This window comes from Schistocerca cancellata, chromosome 8, assembly GCF_023864275.1.
Source record: "Schistocerca cancellata isolate TAMUIC-IGC-003103 chromosome 8, iqSchCanc2.1, whole genome shotgun sequence".
Classification (NCBI taxonomy): Eukaryota; Metazoa; Arthropoda; class Insecta; order Orthoptera; family Acrididae; genus Schistocerca; species Schistocerca cancellata.
This window is the reverse complement of record NC_064633.1, coordinates 216,924,621-216,933,776: the sequence shown is the minus strand read 5'-3', so window position 1 is coordinate 216,933,776 and position 9,156 is coordinate 216,924,621. Positions and strand designations below refer to the sequence as shown.

Here is a 9,156-nt window from a genome sequence, read left to right as displayed (position 1 = left end):
CCCCTGGTTGATCCTCTCCCATCCCCACCCCCTGCCACGCCTTCACTGTTATGTCCCCCTATCCTCCATCTCTACACCCTTCATCTCCTTTCCCGAGGTGGCTTCCATCAACTCCCCCTCCCGGATGATGCCCTCTCTCCCTCCATTTATCCCTCCTATCAACTCTGATCCTCACTCCCCCTCCTTTGTCCTTTTCCCAGGCTCCCTCTCGCCCCCTTCCATCCTCTTTTTTCCCCACCTCCCCTCTCTCTGCCCCCTTCTCTCCCCCGAGTCCTTTTGTATTTCCCTCCTCTGCCTCCTCTCATTCCCTCTCGCATATGCCCTGCCCCTCTATCCCCTTTATTAGTCCTCTCCCTCCTTGGTTCCCCCCCCCCTTTTTCGTTTTTTTTCCTTCCTCCCTCCCTGTTCTTCCCCCTCCTCCAGGTTCCCCCCCCCCCCGCCCCATCTGCCTTTGGCTTGGGGGTGTCATCTTTGTGCCACCATTTTCGTGCAGTGTTTTACAGTGAGTGTTTTACTGTGAGTGTTCCGTGTTGTGTTTGTTGGGAAGTGTTGCGAACGGCCATCATACTGTCGCTGGGTGTGCTTTTTATCTCTTGCGAACAGAAACCAGACTGTCGCCTTGTTTTTTTAATTGTGTGTGTCCTATGTTGCTGTCTGATTCCTGTGTTTTTTATTAACATTGCCAACCACTTTTTGCTTTCTGTTTTAACTTTCCGCATTTTTTCGCCATTTTACACATTACGTCACCGTTTTATCGCCCGTTTTTCTTGTTTCTTTTCTTCTTCCGTTTTTAAAATAAATTCTGTAGGCTGTAGAGCAGCGTACTAAGCTGCCGCCAGCCCACCCCCTTCAGGGGGAATTGAAAATCAATAAAGGAAAAAAAAATGTCGTTAGCTTAGTTACCTTTGAGATTGGATGTGGTGAGTTGATGTTAATCAAGAATGCCCCTGAGGCGGCAAAGAGTCAATTATCAACACCTAACTGAGTTTGAATGGCAACGGCCTTGCCGCCGTGGATACACCGGTTCCCGTGAGATCACCGAAGTTAAGCACTGTCGAGCGTGGTCGGCACTTGGATGGGTGACCATCCAGGCCGCCATGCGCTGTTGCCATTTTTCGGGGTGCACTAAGCCTCGTGATGCCAATTGAGGAGCTACTCGACAGAACAGTAGCGGCTTCGGTCAAGAATACCATCATAACGACCGGGAGAGCGGTGTGCTGACCCCACACATCTCCTATCCGCATCCTTCTCTGAGGATGATACGGCGGTCGGATGGTTCCGATAGGCCAATCGTGGCCTGACGACGGAGTGCTCTTTAACTGAGTTTCAATAAAGTCGTGTGAGAAGCTGGATGTTCCTTCAGCGAAATGCAGAAAGACTTGGCAGGGATGTAGCCACTGTAAATGATAGCAGGCAGCGGTGGCGACGAGAACGTACGGTCGTAAGAAGACCGGGCTCGAAACGGCCACGTGGCACTACCAAGAGGAAAGACCATCATCTTCAGCGTATGGCTCTGGCGCATGGTACTGCATCTGCAGCAGCAATCTAAGCAGCAGTTGGTACCACAGTGACACAACGAACTGTCACAAATCGCTTACTTCAAGGACGGCTCCGAGCCACACGCCCTGTAGCGTGAATTTCGCTCACCCCTATCCAAAGTTATTTGAGACGTCAGTGGAGTCAATCGAGAGCTCACTCGAGGGCAGAATGGAGATCTGTTGCGTTTTCCGGTGAAACCTGGTGCTGTCTCGGGGCCAGTGACGGCCGTGTATTGATCGAGAGGAGACCAGTTGACGGCCTACAACCAGTCCGTTTGCCTGCTAGACACACTGGAGCGACATCTGGAGCTATGGTCTAGGGTGCGATTTCGTATGACAGCAGGATCACTCTCGTAGTTATCCCACGCAGCCTGATTACAAATATGTAAGTCAGTCTGGTGATTCGACCTGTTGTGCTGCTATTCATGAACGGCTTTCCAGGGGGTGTTTTCCAACAGGACAACATACCGCTGTTGTAATCCAACATCCTCTACAGAGTGTCGATATGTTGCCTTCACTACTCGAACTCCAGATCTGTCTCCAACTAAGCAAATATGGGACATCATCGGACAACAACTCTAGCGTCGTCGGCAAACAGCATTAACCATCCATTTATTGACGGTCCATATGCAACAGGCATGGAATTCTACCCCACAAACTGACATCCGGTTCCTGTACAGCACAATGCATACACGATTGTATGCTTGCATTCAATATTCTGGCAGTTACACCGGTGATTAGTGTACCAGCAGTTCAAATTTGCTTATTTCGCTCTTACGTTAACACGTGATCTTGGAATGTCAGTCACTTAAATATGTTACCTAGACAAACACATTCCTGAAATTTCATTACTCTATGTTAGTTACTTTTCGATGTTGCGATTTTTTTCTCGTCAATGTAGATAACGGACAGGAGACGTCCTGTAACAGTTCCCTGCGGAGCGCCAGACAACACTTCGGTTTCAGTCGATGACTTTCCGCCAGTTACTATGAAATGTGACCTTTTTGACAGGAAATCACGAACCCTGTCGCATAACCTATACGATACTCCATAGGCACGCAGTTTGATTAGTAGTCGCTTGTGAGAAACTATGTCAAAAGCATTCTCGAAATCTGGAAATATGCAATCAATTTGAGGTCCCCTGCCGATAGCACTAATTACTTCGTGTGAATAACGAGCTATTTATGTCCACAAGAACGATATTTTATGGGTACGAGCTGCTTATATGTCGAGAGAGCGTTTTCTTCGAGGGAATGCATGATGCTCTAACAGTACACGTTCAAAAATTCTACCGCAAATCGCTGTCAGTTATATGGCTCTGTAATTCAGCAGATCGCTTCGATTTCCTCTCTTGTGTACACGCGTGCCCTGTAGTACGTTGCGTACGGATCTTTAGTAGAGCAACCATATACCGGGTGATCAAAAAGTCAGTATAAATTTGAAAACTGAATAAATCACGGAATAATGTAGATAGAGAGGTACAAATTGACACACATGCTTGGAATGACATGGGGTTTTATTAGAACCAAAAAATTTCAAAAGTTCAAAAATGTCCGACAGATGACGCTTCATAATTAGCATAACAAAGTAAGACAAAGCAAAGATGAAGTTCTTTACAGGAAATGCTCAATATGTCCATCATCAGTCCTCCACAATAGCTGTAGTCGAGGATAATGTTGTGAACAACTCTGTAAAGCATGTCCCGAGTTATGGTGAGACATTGGCGTCGGATGTTGTCTTTCAGCATCCCTAGAGATGTCGGTCGATCACGATACACTTGCGCAAGATATCTTTCACGCGTCTAGCAATATGGTATGGAGCGCCAACCTGCATAAACATCGTACGTTCCAGCAGGTGTTTATCAGCCAGGCTGGGGATGATGCGATTCTGTAACATATCGGCGTACCTCTCACCCGTCACGGTAGCAGTTACTGACATTTTGCTGTCCAGCGCCATCTGTCGGACATTTTGTGAACTTTTTTTTGTTCTAATAAAACCCCATGTCATTCCAAGCATGTGTGTCAATTTTTACCTCTCTATCTACATTATTCCGTGGTTTATTAAGTTTTCAAATTTATACTGACTTTTTGATCACCCTATATATATATATATATACATATACATATATATATATATATATATATATATATATATATGGTTGGTAAGTATGGAGCTATTTTGTCAACGAACTCTGAAATGAATCCCTCGCTGCGAGTTAAAGCGCCGCTTCCGGAGCAGGGAGGTGCGCCAGTACAATATCAAAATCGATTCGAGCCAAGATAATGGTCTTATCTCACCCGGTGTCATGTCACACATCCCGGTGTAAGGTGTATGTTCAAAGCCACCTTCACTCCCTGCCCACCGGGAAGCAACCAGAAATCGATCAACCTCACCCAGGGGAATCACCACACGTCTTAGGCAATTGTGCAACTTATATACATGTCAATATGTTACTTGAGAGTGGTCATGTGGTCCTACAGACACACACCTTATACAAGAGGACTCGATATCTGTCACAATGTACAGAAGGGCAGAAAAACCGTGTCAGCCAATGAGAGCACAATGAAATGGTGGAAACCACTCCCTCTGCCTGGGCCAATGAGGATCAAGCACCCCTCCTCATCCTCCTCATCATCATCTTCTATAACTGAGGCATTTGATTAGGTGTTGTTCACTCAGCAGTTGGACAGCATAGGTCGGGGATCATGCTGTGTCTGTTAGTTAACATCACTTTACATTAAGTCATGTCACATGAGGTCTATTTGTTTATAGCCATTTAACAGTTAATCATTCGAGGCACCTACATCTACATATATACTCCGCTAGCTACCAAGCGGTGTGTGACGGAGGGCAAAATTCGCGCCATAGTCATATTTCCCCCCCTCTGTTCCACTCGCGGATCGCGCGAGGGAAAACGACTGTCTGAACGCCTCAGTACTAGCTCTAATTTCCCCTATCTTTGAATGATGATCACTGCGTGATTTGAAAGTTGGTGGTAATAATATAGGCACTACATCCTCGGCGAAGATCGGATTTCGGAATTTTTGTGAGCAGCCCCTTCCGCCCCTTCCGTTTAGCGCGTCGACTATCTGCAAGTGTGTCCCAATTCAAACTTTCTACGAGATTTGTAACGCTCTGGCGATAGCTAAATGTACCAGTCACGAATCTTGCCGCTCTTCTTTGCACCTTCTCAATCTCCTGAATCAGACCCAACTGGTAAGGATCCCATACAGACGAACAATACTCTGAGACTGGACGAACTAACGTATTGTAAGCAATTACCTTTGTTGAAGGACTGCATCGCTTCAGAACTGTACCAATAAACCGCAATCTAGAATTCGCCTTGCCCGTTACTTGTGTAATCTGACCATTCCATTTGAGATCATTTCGAATAGTCACCCCTCCTCACCCTCATCATCATCATTAAACTGTTATTAACAAAGATTCAAATGGTTCAAACGGCTCTGAGCACTATGGGACTTAACTTCTGAGGTCATCAGTCCCCTAGAACCTAGAACTACTTAAACCTAACCAACCTAAGGACATCACACACATCCATGCCCGAGGCAGGATTCGAACCTGCGACCGTAGTGGTCATTAACAAAGAGATGAGGTGATTAGGTAGAAACACGTGACCACTAAAGACTTACATCATATCCTTGAATAAAAGTTGCATAATTGCCGAAGGTGCGTCGTGATTCTCCTGGATGACATCGAACAATTTTAGATGGTTCCCCAGGGTGCGGGGAATAGGGGTGGCCTCGAATATAAGTCGTCCAAGTGGGTAACCTGACAACAGACGTGTAACATGATACCGGATGTAATAAGCTCTCCTACCCTACGCTAAGGCTTTGATATCCTTCTTGCTTGAGATACATAAGGTAGGAGGATCATGAGTGTACAACATCAGCGAGTGAGATGCTGGACTTGCTCCTGACTGCTCTCTTCCCTTCAGAGCACTCAATGCAGATAACGCAGACCAAGAGTCAGTCCTTGAAAGGCACTGTTTTATAGGCAAAAACTGGGAATATACCAGAGAGTGTGTTGATTTCAAACAAAATCCAGTGGATGGTGGGAATGTTTCAACCCTTCAAGTCACTATGCCCATATAGAGTGCTCCGAGTTTTACTACGACAATAAGGTGAGTGTCTAATTGGATTCCTGTTTGGACTGTTTAGGGTCAGTCTAGCAGCAGGAAACATTCCTAATGGTTGGGGAATGGGGATGACTATTTTCATTCCTAAGCTAGGGAGAACTTATCATACCAAGGCTAAGGATGTGGGATGCCTCTCCCCCTTTCTTCTAAAGACATCAGACGAACTGTGCTATGTGTGCATTAGGGAAGGAGGGTTAACTGAGGTTCCTTTACATGTAAACCAACACCCATATCAAGCAGGCAAGTCATGTGAAACAGCACTTCACAAATTTCTTGAGAAGGTGGAAAAAGTAGCACACTTTCAGGAAACTGCTCCCTGCATCCTCCTGGATATCGAGGGATTCCTTTAGCATTACAACCTTCGAATCCATGGTTAGAGCTGTAGAAGAGCATGCCACTGATACCATCACATGCAAGTGCATTAAGAGCGTACTAAGTAGAAGAAAGCTGTAAGCCACCATGGCGAAAAAGAAATTGAAGATAAGCACCACCAGGGTGTGTGCACACTTCCGTGGAACCTAGTGGTCTACTAGCTCATTGAAGAGTTGAACACTAGAGGCTACTCTAGCGAAGAATGCGCAGACGATTTACTCATCGTAGTACCTGGTAAATTTACTAGTACTGTTACAACAGTGGCACAATGTGTAGTGAACACTGTGTAAAACTGACGCAGAAAGCAGGATCTAAGAGATCAGTCCCAAGAAAATTGTGGTAATACCATTTACAAGGAAGCATATGCAGCACACATACAGGAATCTCAAGTTCCTCGACGAAACTCTGCCGATAGAGGGGGCAGTGAAGTATTTAGGGGTAACCCCCGATGCGAAGCTATCATAAACTCCTCACATAAAGAATATATCTACACTGATAAGCCAAAGAAACTGGTACGCCTGCCTAATATCGTGAAGGGCGACCGCGAACACGCAGAAGTGCCGCAATACGACGTGGCCTGGAATAGACTAATGTCTGAAGTAATGTTGGATGGAATTAACACCATGAATCCTGCAGAGCTGTCCATAAATCCGTAGGAGTGCGAGGGGGTGGAGATTTCTTCTGAACAGGACGTTGCAAGGCATCCCAGATATGCTTAATAATGTTCGTGTCTGTGGAGTCTGGTGGCCAGCGGAAGTGTTTAAAATCAGAAGAGTGTTTCTAGAACAACTCAGTAGAAATTCTGGACTTGTGCGGTGTCGCATCGTCGTGCTGGAACTGCCCAAGTCAGTAGGGATGCACAATGGACATGAATGGATGCAGGTGATCAGACAGGATGCTTACGCACGTGCCACCTGTCAGAGTCGTATCTAGACGTATCAGGGGTCCCATATCACTTCAACTGCACACGCTCCACACCATTACAGAGCCTCCAACAGCTTGAACAGTACCCTGCTGGTATGCAGCGTCCTAAGGTTCATGAGGTTGTCTCCATTCCCGTACACATCCATCCGCTCGATACAATTTGAAACGAGACTCGTCCTACCAGGCAACATGTTGCCAGTCATCAACAGTCCAATGTCGGTGTTGATGGGCCCAGGAGAGACGTAAGAATTTTTGTGGTGCAGTCATCAAGGGCACACGAGTGGGCCTTCGGCTCCGAAAGCCCGTATCGAAGAAGTTTCGTTAATGGTTCGCATGCTGACACTTGCTGATGGCCCAGCATTGAAATCTGCAGTAATTTGCAGAAGGGTTGCACTTCTATCACCTTGAACGATTATCTTCAGTCATCGTTGGTCCCGTTCTTGCAAGATTTTTTTTTCCAGCCGCAGCGATGTTAGAGATTTGATGTTTTACACTCTTGAAATGATCGAACGGGAAAATCCTCTCTTCGTCGCTATTTCGAAAATGCTGTGTCCCATCGCTTGTGCGCCGACTATAAAATTACGTTCAAACTCACTTACGTCTTGATAATCTGCCATTGTAGCAGCAGAAACCGATCTAACACTGGCGCCAGAGACTTGTTGTCTTATATATCAGTAGGTGTTGCCGACCGCAGCGCCATACTCTGCCTGTTTACATAGCTCTGTATTTGAATATGCATGCCTACACCAGTTTCTTAGGAGCTTTAGTGTATGAGCCAAGACAGGAGGTGCACTTCTCATCACTATAAGGGCCTGTGGTAAAAACTGGGGTCTAAACCCCGATAGCATGTAACGGATATACATCACTGAAATAAGACTTAAGATAATTTATGAGGCCACACTACGGTGGAACAAAGTAGAACAGAAGGTGGCTGTAAGGAGCTTGGCAAGCTGCAGAGACTGGCCTGCTTTGCCGGAACAGGCGGAATTAGCAACACACCCACTGCTAGGATGGAGACCAACCTGAACATGTCCCTCTTACACCTTTAGAGTACAATGGAGGCAGCGAAAGGGCCATACAGGTCAAAAACTTGAAATAACTGGACATATTAAGGATATCCAAAATTAAATACCTATATAGTGAGCGTGGTAAATATAGGAATGGGCACGAAAATGCCGGCCGACTATACAATAACTTCCAGTTCCTTCAATCAACCTTTCAGTGTAACAATAGGAAGAAGTTACCAGTGAAGAACGAACCGCGACACAGCTCAGCAGACATAATCTGGTTTACGGCCTGGCTGAAGACAGTCGAAGACGCTGGGGTCGGTGTATGAGGGGAACAGCCGATATCAGATAGAGCAGAGTCTCTGAGGAAGCTGGCCTCAGTATTGTAGTGGCAATTTCCGCTATCAGAGCACGCGCAGAGGGGAACTTGAATAGGTGCTGCATTTATTCAAGAGATTGAGAAGGTCCAAAGAAGAGCGGCAAGATTCGTGACTGGTACATTTAGCTATCGCCAGAGCGTTACAAATCTCGTAGAAAGTTTGAATTGGGACACACTTGCAGATAGTCGACGCGCAAAACGGAAGGGGCTGCTCACAAAAATTCCGAAATCCGATCTTCGCCGAGGATGTAGTGCCTATATTATTACCACCAACTTTCAAATCGCGCAGTGATCACCATTCAAAGATAAGGGAAATTTGAGCTAGTACTGAGGCGTTCAGACAGTCGTTTTTCCCTCGCGCGATCCGCGAGTGGAACAGAGGGGGGGAAATATGACTATGGCGCGAATTTTGCCCTCCGTCGCACACCGCTTGGTAGCTAGCGGAGTATATATGTAGATGTAGGCGCCTCGAATGATTAACTGTTAAATGGCTATTAACAAATAGACCTCATGTGACATGACTTGATGTAAAGTGATGTTAACTAACAGACACAGCATGATCCCCGACCTATGCTGTCCAGCTGCTGAGTGAACAACACCTAATCAAGTGCCTCAGTTATAGAAGATGATGATGAGGAGGATGAGGAGGGGTGCTTGATCCTCATTGGTCCAGGCAGAGGGAGTGGTTTCCACCATTTCAATGTGCTCTCATTGGCTGACACGGTTTTCCGGCCCTGCTGTACATTGTGACAGATATCGAGTCCTCTTGTATAAGGTGTG

The 9,156-nt window shown here is 46.2% G+C and overlaps 1 pseudogene; it reads left to right on the top strand.

Moving 5' to 3' along the window:
* Positions 1-993: 993 nt before the first annotated feature.
* On the top strand, positions 994-1,111 carry LOC126096111 (5S ribosomal RNA; annotated as a pseudogene).
* The last annotated feature ends 8,045 nt before the right edge of the window (positions 1,112-9,156 follow it).